Here is a 13,865-nt window from a genome sequence, read left to right as displayed (position 1 = left end):
TCAGAGGAGGGGAAATTTCATTTTTCTGCTGTAAAATACTGGAAACTTCCAGAAGAGAGGCTTCTTATTAACATTGGTAAGGAGAGAGAAATAAATGAAGGTGCATTTTCACTGCCCAGGGTAAAGCTTCGCGGAATCTGTAGGGTCTGTCCATTTTCCATAGAGAGGGATAGAAAACTGAATAAACTGAGAGAGTAAGCATAGGATTTGCTTTGAGGGACCATCGAGAAAAAGAGCAGATGCATTCCATGCACTTTTTATTTTCAGTGGATGAAAAACTAAATCACAAGTTCTGTTTGCAGAAAAAGTGTAAGAGCAGATGTTGAGCTGACATTGTATAAAGTTGCATGAGTATTAATGGTGTTATAAGTTAAATTCTAAACATGCTATTTTGGGTATTAGAACAGACATATATAGCTTATAAATTAAATGGCCTTTTTTTTTTCCTTTATTTATAATGCTGTAATTTCATTTGTTTGTGAATTGAATGAGTTGGGTACCCATTTCCTGTGGGGATATGTACATATATACAGGAATAGATACACATTAATAGATATGTATGTGTGCATTAATATATACATACAGGAATATGTATGTGTAGCTATATAAATACGGGGGGAGGTAGGTATGCAAATGATACCTAGCATTTACATGATGCTTTCATCTGATTTAAATCATCATCTCTATATTAACTGCAATGATTACTAGTGCAGCCAGGAGATGGGAGAATTTACAAGAACGTGAAGTTAGCCTTACAGACATTCATGTGTACATCCTTTTAGATGTAAATATCTTGGACCGGTTCTTTTCAGTTCTCTCACCCAGTGGTGGATTTTTAATTACTTGTGAATGGAAGCTGGCTATATATGCTTAGGACTGATTGCTTGGGAGTATAAAGTTAAATGTACTTCAAAGGTGGTTGTTTGCCTTGGAAGCAAATCAATAAATTTGCTGGATAATTTTTGTGTAATCAAATTTAAAGTTCTTTGACTTTCAGCCTGGTCCCTGTCCTAAAGGCTGGATATAATCTGATGTTCATTAATCTTCAAAGCTAAATATTTGAGGTGTTGGCAGTGTAGACTTCAGTCATGCTATTTGGATGCAGGCGATTAGTGGTTGTCAGTACATAAGGGAAAGAAAATTGTAATTGAGTAGCCTGCTACAGACACAAATGGAACATTCTGCTTGAACCAAACACAATTCTAGTGACAGTTCTTTGCAGAATGAGATTTTAATCTCTTCTTTAAAAAACTCTGTAAAATAAGGTCTCTGTTTACAAGTCACCCAAATTACATGCTACTCGTTGATTATTGTAAGAGTATACAGGCTATGATCCTGTTCAATTAGCTGTACTCACCCCATAGTTTGTCTTTCCTCAGGGGGCTGATAATGAATTATTTTATTACTTTGGTTAATAGTAATTTTCTTATATGGCTACTAAACATGCCCATGTCACTTTATACACATTGAAAAAGTGATGTCATATTTTAGTATTTTTTTCTCACATTAAATCCAGCATTAATTGTCATCCAAGTAAGCACAGGCTTTGTGACACAATCTCAGTTAAGAAAAATTAATTTTAAAAAATCTTTATTCCTGTGCTTTGAATGTGTTTTTAAAGTAATATCAGTCATTATAAACATGTGCATTTTTCTGCATATCAGAGAATAAGATTATCATAGTCTGTGATTAATTATATTAGTGTAAACTCTGCTAAAGTTAATTGTGAACTTCAGGTTTACACTGTTGTAACTTGCAGAAGAAACACAATCTGAGTGTACTGATAGGCATAATGGCTAGTGCTAGTTTCTATAGGTTCTTACACTGCCAGCACCAGTATTTGAGTGCTTTCTGTTTTGTATTAAATGGTTAATATTTGTCATGCATAAAACAATGTAGACCTTAAATATATGCATCCCAAAGTTTCCGACAATTGATATCAGTAACAAAAGAAGTCCAGAGGAAACAAGGAATTTTTACTCGTAGTAGTTGTTTGCTTTAAATAGGTTATAACAAAGTTAGATATATTTCTGTATTATTCAAAAGCATAATAAAAACAGATACCTGAAAGTGTACTTGTTCTAAAAGCAGCCACCAAAGCCAGTGCAAAGTAATACAGGTGTTTGTATATAGATGTGTATGTGTGTACATGTATATATACACATACACTTATATATACAGACATATGTATGCATCAATATGAGCACACACATTCAAATGTAGCCAGTGCTTTAAAGCCAGTACTTCAGATACCAACATTCTATCTTCATGTCAAGCAATTCTGCATTTGTGAGAGAAGCTTAAAGATGAGTAATTAACATATCTGATGGTGGTTTTCTAATACAGATACATGACTGTTCTTTCCTTAAGGCACACCCTTACAAAAAGATAGGTTAGTGGTACATCGTCTGTGGGACAGTGTAACAGGAAGAGTGACATCAAGAACTCTGGAGGAAGCAACAAAAACACCATCACTACAATCTTATTACAAATATCTGTCCTCCCACCCTCAAATGATGCAAGGATCTCAACTCTTACTTTCAGACGTTAGCAGCAAATGTAGACATTCACAAGCTGTGGTTGTTTTCCTGCATGAGTAAATTAAGCAGTGCGTGAGGATGTCTATGAGCATTGGAGCACAGGCTAGCGGTAAAATAGTATTAACAGTCCTGCACATGCTTCTAGCTTGTGCTGACTTGGACTTTCCTGCCCTGCAATTATTCATGGGCACAGTCTGGTAATTAGGAGTGTTGCAGGAACTTTCCCTAACAGACAGTTTGCAAGCAGCCACACTGTTTTGAAGGATAAGAGGGTTTACTAGGAAAGACACAGCCTTCTGTACCTGTTGGTTGCAGTGCTTGGAAATGTTTCTGGATACATTTAAATAACTAGTTTTGAGAAAGCACGTAAGTGTCACAGTAGAGTTCAACAAATAAAACTTTCACATTGAATTCCAAATGTAAATCAGTACCATGCCAAAAACTGCATATCCCCTGGTATGAGAGCTGTGAGATGTGTGAAAATTATGCCGTTAATCTCAATGCAGTGGTGACTGAATTAGTCATCAGATTTATATTCTGCTAGCACATAAGGATCAACAGTAGTGGAGGTAACACTTTTTCTGAAATATTTTACGGACCGGAAAGAGTAAAGGCAGGCAGAACTAGTAGGAGAAAGGACAGAATTCAAAGCTAATAGCAATGTTAGGTATCTGAGTGCTGATTCCTATAATATACAGCTAATCCATAAACCCCATTTTGTCTGTCCGTGTGTGTTTCATAGTTTGTAAGTTATAAAGAATTCGTGATCAGGGTCTCCTTTGTCCTTTCTAAAATAAGCTTAGACATTTCAAAACATTTGCCATATTCTGCAAATTAATGAAGGGGTCTTCAGTGTTCAGTCTTAATCCAGTTCTGCCTTGATCATAAGCAATGTTACGCTCCTGTTGCTTTTCAGTCAGAGCGATGTTATGCCAGAGTTGATCACTTTGATCCCTCCACACCCTTCCCAAATATATTAAAAAATTATACCTGATTTATGAGAAAGGTATAAATGCTGTATCTGTAATCATGGATAAAATACAGTTTATTTCATAGGTTAGAATTTGATATAGAGTTTTCTGGTTGAAAAGCCTACGGAACACAAGGGACTTATAAAAAGATGTAATTAATCTTTTGTGGGAAAAAAACCACTGGATTCTTACAGACTTTGACAATCTGGATTAACACTGCGGAATAGTATTATACCTATTGTTTTACCATATGTTGAAGTTAAAGTTTTTAATCAAGGCATTGTAAAAGTTGGTGGAAAAAATCCTGTTGAGCTTAATGGGCATTTGATTCAAGCTTCTGAAACTTTAGTATTAATTACTAGATATATTTGGTACACAACAACTTAAAAACAGTTCACAACATCATCTTTTTATTTTGGAACATAAAAGGTCTAAACTGATTATTTTCTTGTTCTTGGCAGGTCCCATTTAATCCACTGCTAAGAAATTGTTGATTTTGTGTTTTGAATTGTTTATGGCAAATGTTTTTCAATTAAAAACAGTAATGTATAAATTATTGAGAGGAACTCAGCGTACTTTCACGAGTATCTATGCAGAGGAAATATGCGCGTTTAAGCAGAATTTCCCCAGCTGGTTTGCCTTCAGGCAGAAATAATTTATATTCAGATAAAAAAAAAGAGGATGTTAATATTGCAAAATGAAATACTAAAAAGGTTTAAAAAGGCAAAAGTTAAAATTGCTTATGAAATTTGTTATGCTTTTTTGTGTGCGCATTTTGTGACTTTGTTTCAGTTACATAAACATGTAGTGTCTTTTGCTAGGAGGTTGCTAAGTATAGCCAGAATAAAATTCACCTGTGGGATGGATAGCCCACATGTACATTCTACATTAATAGAACTTCATATTGTTATCTGTGTTGCAAGTCTGCCAAGCCCACTTAAATAGCAAATCCTCATTGTGCTATATAATGTAGAAATGAAAAGTGCTGCTTCACAATCTGATTGCCAAATTAGAAATGGTTGGTAAATAAACCAGCAGGACAACATTTGTGAAGAGTGAGACATTTCTTCTTTACTACCTGTGGAGTGCAGAACTGTTACTGATAACAGTATTGCTGCATTTGAACTATCCAACCTGCCTATTTAATGCTGTTTCCACCATAAGGTGTATAGCCAGTTGTATTCAGAAATGCAGGTCTGACACTGGAAGAAGGCAAGCTAAAATGGATCCCTTGAAGAAAGAAAGCTTCAGGAACAAAAGCAATTCAAATTATCAGCTAATACCTACCCAAGGCCTTTCTGGTTTTGCCATTCCTCGTGTCTGTGATAAATTCCTTATTATAAGCAACTTCTTTTGCTTTAAAATGATACCCAGATAAGTTTGTGATTTTTGATAAAAGGTTAGCCTTGTAATTTCCTCTCCCTTTGTTTTTATAATGGGATTTTTCATAGTGTGGACCAAAAAGGGAAAAGGGATTTAAAGATATAAATGCCTATGTAATTTTTTTTCATAGGAAGCCTGAGTGCTGGTCAAAATATGGCAGTGGTATAAAGGAGAGTTGCAGTTCTAGAGATTTAGAGACTATATACCCTTATGGGCAGGAACCACCATGTTGTTCTGCGCTTATACAATACCATTTCCTGTATGCTTCTATAATGCTGGTACTTGGTAAGGTTCAGTGTCTGCTGTGATAAATTGAAAGCTATATGTGAACATGCTGCTGACTGGTCAGTGCTTAGCTGCCAGCTGGCCAAGCAGCATGCTGCCCTCTAGAAGATGTACAGCAGAGTCTGGCCTGTCTTTCTCTTTGTAATTTGGATCAACGTCTGTCCTCCAGCTACTAATTTTCTAAGTGGTGGCGGGAACTTATTGTCTACATGCTTCTTACCACCTCTTAAAATTTGGTTGAAGTTTCACACCAAATCTAGTTGGAGGACAGGTTGATCACTTAGGCTTGTTTGCTGTGGAGACTAACCTAAAAATGTCTTTTTGTACTGTTCATTGTTTGGGAGAACAGGTGGTGTGTTTAATTTGAATCTTGTAAATTTTTTTTATATAACAGACCATATCCTGTAGCCACCAAATACCATTGATTTATCATTATATCCCCTCTGCCTCGCCCCAGATTGCTTATCCCAGATTGCTAATTTTTAAGACTTATTCCTAGTTGCGATTATTCATTCCAAACAACTTTTTCAGAAAAAAAAGGTGTAGGAATAGTTCAGACTTGACAACTTGCTCATGTGTCTCCAAATCCTGTCTTTGGCTACATATACCTGTTGCTAAATTTTGTCGTTAAGCTCATATAGAGACATACACTTTAAAAGAGTCTCCGCATCAGGGAACTTTAAAGACAGAAAGAAACCTTTCCTTAATGGGACATAGAATTCTGCATATCCAGTCTGATCATTTAAAACACTTTATTGATTTTCATCCTATCAGCTGAAGCTCTGTCTTTGTTACTCTGCATGTACACTATTTCACAAAGCAGTTATATTGAGGTTTTTCTGGTTGTTTAAAAATTGAATACATAAGTTATCTGGGAAAAACTTGATTGTAGAGCATAATTTAAAAAAACTTAAGCAGCAAATTGCTAAGAGATAAAGTCTTCAGATACAATGCTTTTCTCTGTCAGTCAGCAGCAGATAGAAGCAGCCATAAATCCAGCTAGATTCTTGGGGAGGACAGATTTAAAAGGTTTATTAAATAATTGAGCTCATCCTCATGCAAGTGCAGAATGTAGTTCCCTGATAAATGACATCTTATTATTACAGGGTTGTTACTGGTATGGAACTAGCAGGTACCATATTGAAATGATGTTATAGAAATTAGGTATGTTTTCAGTTCAAATTAGTATACTCAAATTAGTAGACTCTATAGAAAGTCTGAAAGAAGCGTCTGAACATGCAACATAAAAGCAAAAAGGCCTGTTGAGTTCATAAAAAATATTCTTTGTATAATTCTTTTTTATTCTTATATTAAATGATGTTGGTAGGCAATGAAGAGATTTTGAATAAGAGAACTCAGGGGAAGAATTCCATAGGGTTCCTATTTTCAATTCTGAAAATAAATATTGTGAAAAAGAAAAACTTTCTTCATGCTTTTCCTTCAGTTGATTTATATTATAGTTTATTATTAAGCAAAGTGAAGTAATAGTATTCTTTACACTACAAAAAAGTAAGCAGGTTTGCCAAGAGCCTCCTTGAATCCTTTCACTATCACTGCCATTTTCCTAGCCTAATTCTTCAAGTGGAGAATCTTTCAGTTCTGATATAAAACCTGGTAACAGGTCTGTATACTTACTTGTAATGAGAAGCTCTTCAAAATATTTAAAGCAGTGCAGAAGCACAAATTCTAAACTTTGTGATTTGTATTTTCCTTAAAAGATTGGACATAAAAAAAAATACAATTAAATTAGTTTCCATTCTTAGGTATGTGATGATTGTAATGTTCATTTCCAAATATTTCATAAAACTATGGGAAATGTATTGCTGTTGTTTACACTGAACTATGAAAGGTACCATATCAGAAATATTTTAGAAAAAACATCTTATGTACACTTGAATATAACATGTAGCACTCAAGTGAATTGTTTATATACACACTTCTGCAAGAATCATACTCTTTCTTAATGTTTCTGGTATCAAATGTTGCTCTGTTTGGTCTGTGTGCATGTTCATAAGACTGTGACATCTAATGAAGAGATCTTTTTAAAGTATTGATAGCCATGAGTAAATTATACTATGTTTGATCTGTGTTAAAGATTCAAAGTCCAAGGTCTTTGAATAGAACTTAGAATAAAAATGTAATTAGGTTACATCCCTAAAGTCTGATATATCTTTAAACAAGACTGCAAATGAAACTTTATTAAAACTTCAAATGAATTATTTCTTTGCTTTTTTAAATTCTTTTTCCCTCTCTTCTCTTTCATGTCTATTACTGACATTGCTGCTTGTATTTTACCTGTCTTTTCCAGGGTATTTTAATTATTTACTACTTAATGAGTAGTACTGAGAAGAAGCTTCATTCAAAGCTGCCTGCTCACTAACAGATTTTTTTGCTTCAGAGCTTTGCAAGGGCTTGGACTATGGCAAGCTGAACGGGCAGTTGTCATCGTAAACTTTCCTAGAGGCAGTGTTTCCTTTTAGTAATTGATAAAGGATGTAGTGTTTCCAGAGGTGCCCTCTCAGTGGGACTGAGAGCTGATGGGGTGGCAAATCCTCAGCCAGTATCAATAATCCCTAGAAGTCATAGGTAAAACAAACATTACGAGGCTATTAATAAAAAAATATATCTTATTCTTCAGAGGATCATAAGATAATTCAAGTTGGAAAGGACCTCAGCAGGTCATTAGTCCAACCTGCTACTTAAAGCATGCTCTGAAGTAGATTGTCTGCACAACAGAACAGCTCCAGTGCTGGAGCATTGCATCTGACATTAAATTTATTATTGGAAGCTATGAATAGTAAGGGCAATGGAGTCGGATCTGAATCACTACAAAAAATTATTTAAACTGAGGCAAGCATTTGACATGAGCTAGCAAAAGTAGTTTAGTGAAACCAGTCTGCTTCAGTGTCATTTTCTGTATTTAAAAGGTAATTATATATTATTCCTCAAGACTAAGCAGTGATATAACTTGTTTTCATTTAGTTCTTTTGAGCTAAAGAAACCCTCAAGCCCTGAAAAACAGAACTGCAAAGTGTGTGCCGTTTTTCACTATTCGTCACTGCATTTTCACCTCCCTTCCCTCTCTGCATTTGGATATCTGCCTATAAACACTGAAATATTTGTGAAACCTGAAATGTGAGCATCCCACTGAGTGTGGGACTGTTCTTATTCAGAGCCTGGAGCCTTACATTGTGAGCTTCCTGAATACATTTTGCATCTTAGGTAGACTTTGCATATAGAAAGCATTTGATGCTTTACAAACATGAAAGAATAAGGTTTGAATGTTATTGTGAAGCAAGAATTCCATTCTCTTTAAAACGGGTATGTTGTTATTCAGCTCCTGTTCAACATTGGTTGCAATATTCTCTAGATTGGCATATATCAAAAAGTGTTTATATATAAACAAACAAATTAGAAGAAAGTATCTGACAAACGTTGCTTTCATAGAATATATTAACCTAAAAAAATAAAGGAATTTTAATTATGAACCAAAATTTTATGTGTTGGTTCATTTGAATATGAATGTAGGACAGACAAGTTAGTGGAATTTTCATATGGCACCTGTTCAGTAAGTTGGACGCTAATCATGGAAGAGTACATTCTTTAGTGTGCATGTGGGCAAAATGCTGCGAAATCAGTTTGTGCAAGTACAGTGTTACAAAGTTAAAGGAGATTCTAGATTCAACCTCAGACCTAGACTTCTGTGAAAATGCCTGAAATATGAATGATTTTTCCACAGTTAAGCCTAAATTAAAGGGAAAGTTCGGTGATATGATGTAGTTCAGATAGCAAGACAGTAATTACAGGTATGTTTCTAAATTTAAGTTAAAGGTTACACTTAGTTTGAAATCACCCTTTGATTTATTATTGTCTTTCATGTGTGTCCATATGTTATATTTTTGTACCACTCTTTGTAAAGTATTATGTGAGGTCTGTGTGCATATAGTTTTGGGGGAAATCAGTAACTGACACCAGTTTTTCTTTGTAGAGTTACTCTGAGTAGTTGCAATTGGTTTGGAGAGTAGCTTTGCGTCTCTTAGCGAAAATCTGAAATGTTTTATGTAGAGCCAGAAGCAATTTAAGAAGGCCTGGAGCTAACCCAGAATTTTGAGGGTACAGTGCAGTAACTGGAAGAAAGGCAAGAGGAGGGTATTTATTCGTGTCTCTCATACAACAGTGCTTGTTCCTCCTGTGCTTACTCTTCATGCTTTCTTGTAAGAACAAGAAGATTTTTCACAGCAGTTCCTCTTCTGGTAATGTGCTCTTCAGTTAATTACAAGTTTTTTTCTCTTGCTGGTCCACAGTAAACTATCCCCAAAGCAGCTGTCATTTCAGCTGCCTGTGGGAAACCCTTCCTTCTTTGCAGTTCAGTAGTGTTGGCAGCAGCAGGGGAAGGGATTAGAGAGCAGACAGGCAAGCAACCAGAGAAACTAGTATCCCTAGCTTGCAAGATGTCTCTTAGAGAACCCTTTAAGCAACATCTTTTTAGAGCATTTTTAGTATCATAATGTGTTGATGATGAGATATAACGTACTGTGAATGGTCCTACTGCAGGTGCTACAATATGCACTGCCCTCTAGGTTCCTATAGATATATTTTGAGTATTTGAGCTTTAAAGCAAGTAATTTAGATCCTCAGAGGACAAGAATAGATATGGTCTAATGCTCACTGGATTCCTATAGTTCTGGCATTCTTTTCAGACAACAGATACTTGCTTAACTAATGTCAGCAGAAATAATACATCATTCTCTAAATTGCAATGCCAAGGTTTAGCCTAGCAGTTCTTTACCCAGACAAGGGAACACAAAATACCATCTTTTTGCACTGCAGTCTCCGTCTACCAATACCATATCTTGGGTTGTGTGATGTTCAGCTTTCCTTCTATCTTCTTCCTTCTCCTTTATGTCTTCAAGCCTTCTACTTCTCAGGCAAGCTTTCAGTTGACCTTCAGCAACTTAGACTTTAGGGAGAGATCTACTGGTGTATTGTCAAACTGGGGAAATTGTCAGAATAACCCATGATGAGCCAACATGTTCATTACACAATATTCTTATGAGTTAAAACCCCCTGTGCAATCTTTCTGAAAAATGTGATTGGCTCCTGTATAGTAAATGAAAATAACTTTTTATCCTTTGTCTTAAGAATACCTTGATTGTTGTCTGATGATTGGTTGTATTTTAAAGGAATCTTATGGAGTTATGGAACCGCAAAATTTTATCTTAAATGTCTTCCAGCATTTCTGTCTTGCTTTTGCACATGGAACTTAAACTCAAGTTCTTGCATCTGGGATCAGTCCCAGTGACTTCTGGGACTTCTGTACAATTCATTTTACCTCAGGAGCCCAGGGTGGTTCAACTATTTACTGAATGAGAGCCTGCTTTCATGATTCTTGTAATCTTTCCATTCTACCTCCCAACACATCTCTATTAAAGACTTATAACAACCTCTGTAGATAGTGGCTCACATTAGAAACCGTGACAGATTGTTAACTGTTTCAGTGTGAATATTGCTACCATAATTATTGTAATTGAATATAGGAAACTAAAAATAATAGAAGCAGTTTAAGCAGTTAAGCTGAAATGTAAGCCTATAACTTTTAAAATAGTAATAACATTTTTCTTTTTTTGCTACCATTAACTGTTGCTTCAAGCAGATTTTATGTCCACACTGTACAGTGAAATAATTGATTATGAAAGATGTCCTAGTTCTAGATTAAAATATACAATAATATACATAAAGCCTTACTGTTCTTTTAGGTTGTTGTTTTAAACTAAAGTGGAATATTTCCTAAAGTCCTCAGTAATTGTTTATAATTTAGAATTAAATGTGCTTTCTGCTTATAGTAGTGCTGCTGAAGAAATGTACCTAACAGACCTGTCACTTTTTTGTGCAATTGCTTCTGTGGCATTATTTTCATTGGTAAATGTATGAGCTGATAGAAAAGGAAATCATTAGGTGCTCTCAGTATTGCTGAGGCATGGAGCTAGAACAGGTCAGTCACTGCTTTTTGCAGATTGTGACATTTTAAATTACCTGTACACTACTGGAAGCAATCTGTGGACCTAATTAACATCTCACCTAATTAATGTCAGGACTGTATATAGAGAATTCTAGATAGTTTTGCACTGCCTTTATTAAATACCACATTATTTAAATTTGCTATCTTCAATTTCAGTATTGAAAACTTCAGATTTGTGTGCTGTTTTCTTAAGTGGGAGTAACTTTTTTTTTTTTCTCCTTCAAGTAATCAATGCACTGCTGAATGAGTTCATTTTAATGCACTCAATCATGCCTCTAATGTTTGTAGCTTACGGGCGCAAGCATCAGTAATGCAGGAATGTTATATGGCTTTAGTTTGGGCCATTTCATAAAATATTCATGGAATCAAAAATGTGCATCAAAATAGCGGCTGGGAGAATTACATTTATGTGCCTGCTTTTATGGCAGCTTCACATTTAAACCCATTTGTGTTAATATCTAGTCAATCTTTCTACTTAAAAAAAAAGGCAAAATAGTAGTCTCCATCTATATGCCTTTTGGTTTGATATCTATTTTGATATAACAAATGTATACTTTTGGAGTGGGTTTTAGGAAAGGGAATTATAAAGGAAGGTTTAGATAATGTAAAAACGTTTCTCTTCAGTATTTACAAATTTACATTGAGTTCTTTTGCTTGAATGAACATATTTTTTTAACTTCTAAGCAACTCGGTGAAAACTATAGCACAAATCTTTGTGCATACATATGGAGTTGCTGTGAAAACAAGAGTAACTTCTAAAATTTGATACTGTTGGTGGCAGAGTGATGTCTTACATTCATGTAATTGTTTAAAACTGATTCTTTACTCCCAAAATTGTATTGTGACAATGTTTACCTTCCATATTTAAGATTAAACCATTGCTGATAGGGTTTCTTTTGTTACACCATGCCCTGAGCTACATTAAACTGTAATATTTTAGTAATGGTAGTATATATGTTCTAAAAGTTATGTTTCCCCTTTTTTTGATTCCTTTGATAAACAGGGAAGAGATATCAGAGGTTCTCAAACTCCATTTAGTACATGCTGAGCTAATTTCTGCATGGCAGTGGGAAAAGACATACACAATTGTTGTTGATGTTGCCAACTGAAAATGGCTATACTGCTTTGTATAACATTTTGAAAATAGATTTTTCAGATACAGATTTCCTAGAAACACCCTCTGGATTTTCTCTTTGAATTCCTAGAGATTTAAAAGATACATTTCTACAAACTATTCCAAGTGATTTTCCTACTCATTGTTTTTCCTTCTTTACTTTTTTCTTCTTTCAGTAGCTAATAAGTCATTTAAAATTCTGCCTTGTCACTGCTCAGGTGAGATAAAAATACTCTCAGAAATGTTCTGTTATTGGCTTATTGCTTTCTTCTAATGCTTTTCAAGATTTTCAGACAGCACCTACCTATGTCTGCACCTAACAGTAGTTCAGTGTTTAAAGATTGGAATGTACTGGCCAGATCAATGCCAACTAAACTGACTTATGACAGTGAATAAACTTGCCACCCCACTGAAAACATAATTTTTCTATAACATTTGAGGTTCATATACACATTATGGATTAAAGAGGTAGGCTGACCTGTCATTTGCCACTGAGAACAAAGGATTTCAGATTATTTTGATGGAGGAATGAATTTCAAAATCTAAAATTTTTCACCTTCCATGAATTTGAGAGGTCTCCAAACAGCTAATATTACTTGAGAGAGTCACCAGTAAGGAAATTCTCAGCCATGTAAAGGCTTTCAAGTCAGGAATTCCAACTCTCCCTCATTTAGGAAACTAGCAGGTGTTTAGTGTTGGTTTGGGTTTTTTTGCTCAGCATCTTGGTTTTGGCATTTCCGTGAGGAGATTTTATTACTTTTTACTTCATAATCCTTCTTGACAGTTTATTGAAGCCAAATGTAATTTAGTTCCATTTAAGTAGTACCAAAAATAATTATATCGCTTTTGTATTTTAAAGCTTGCTATGGATGTATTGTTTCTAAAGAGATTTCACTGAGATCTGGTAAAATGTCAGATCACAGCTCTTGTGGTTAGGTCAGCTCTTAAGAACTGTGGGGTACATGGAATATATGAGTTCAATTTCTAGTCTGACAGAAACTTTCTCAAGGGGATACTGCAAGTGAGGAAGCATGGGTAAGAATTACCATACCTGATGGTTCTAACAATCTAAACAATAGTTCTGAAGGTTGCAGGTATTATTTACCTAAATGATGTGTCCCGTTAAGAGATTATATTACGGAGTCTTTAGGAGAAACTCAGATACTGTGTTCAACTTCAAATTATTTATCCAGGCGATACCATTCATTTGTTTGTTGCTTCCCATTCTTACTAGAAGTTTTTGAGTTACACATGAATCAAAATCTATTATTCTAAAGAATTAATCCATTGCACATGTAGTGAAACTAGATCACTTAAATTTGTGGCAATATCCTTTCAAAAGGACTAATCAGTTGATTAATAAACTTGGGGGAGAATTCCAAGGAGGATTCTGTGTGTGCTTATGAGTATCCAAGTGGATAAAATGCTGTGTCTAGCTATTAAAATTAAATTTCAACTCAACTGTCCATCATTGGTCAGAAAGCTGACACCAGCTTCTTCAATTATTATCTTAATTCTGCATTTAGCAACTTGGATAACTGGAATTCTGTTGA

At 35.0% G+C, this 13,865-nt stretch overlaps 1 protein-coding gene across 1 annotated transcript in view; it reads left to right on the top strand.

Moving 5' to 3' along the window:
* The window catches only part of TTC29 (tetratricopeptide repeat domain 29), a 213,863-nt gene that overhangs the window by 110,648 nt on the left and 89,350 nt on the right, over positions 1 to 13,865 (top strand). The gene's annotated exons all lie outside the window — the stretch shown is intronic.

The sequence above is a fragment of the Falco cherrug genome, chromosome 1 (genome assembly GCF_023634085.1).
Source record: "Falco cherrug isolate bFalChe1 chromosome 1, bFalChe1.pri, whole genome shotgun sequence".
Classification (NCBI taxonomy): Eukaryota; Metazoa; Chordata; class Aves; order Falconiformes; family Falconidae; genus Falco; species Falco cherrug.
The sequence above is the reverse complement of the archived record's forward strand: the minus strand, read 5'-3'. Positions and strand labels throughout refer to the sequence as shown.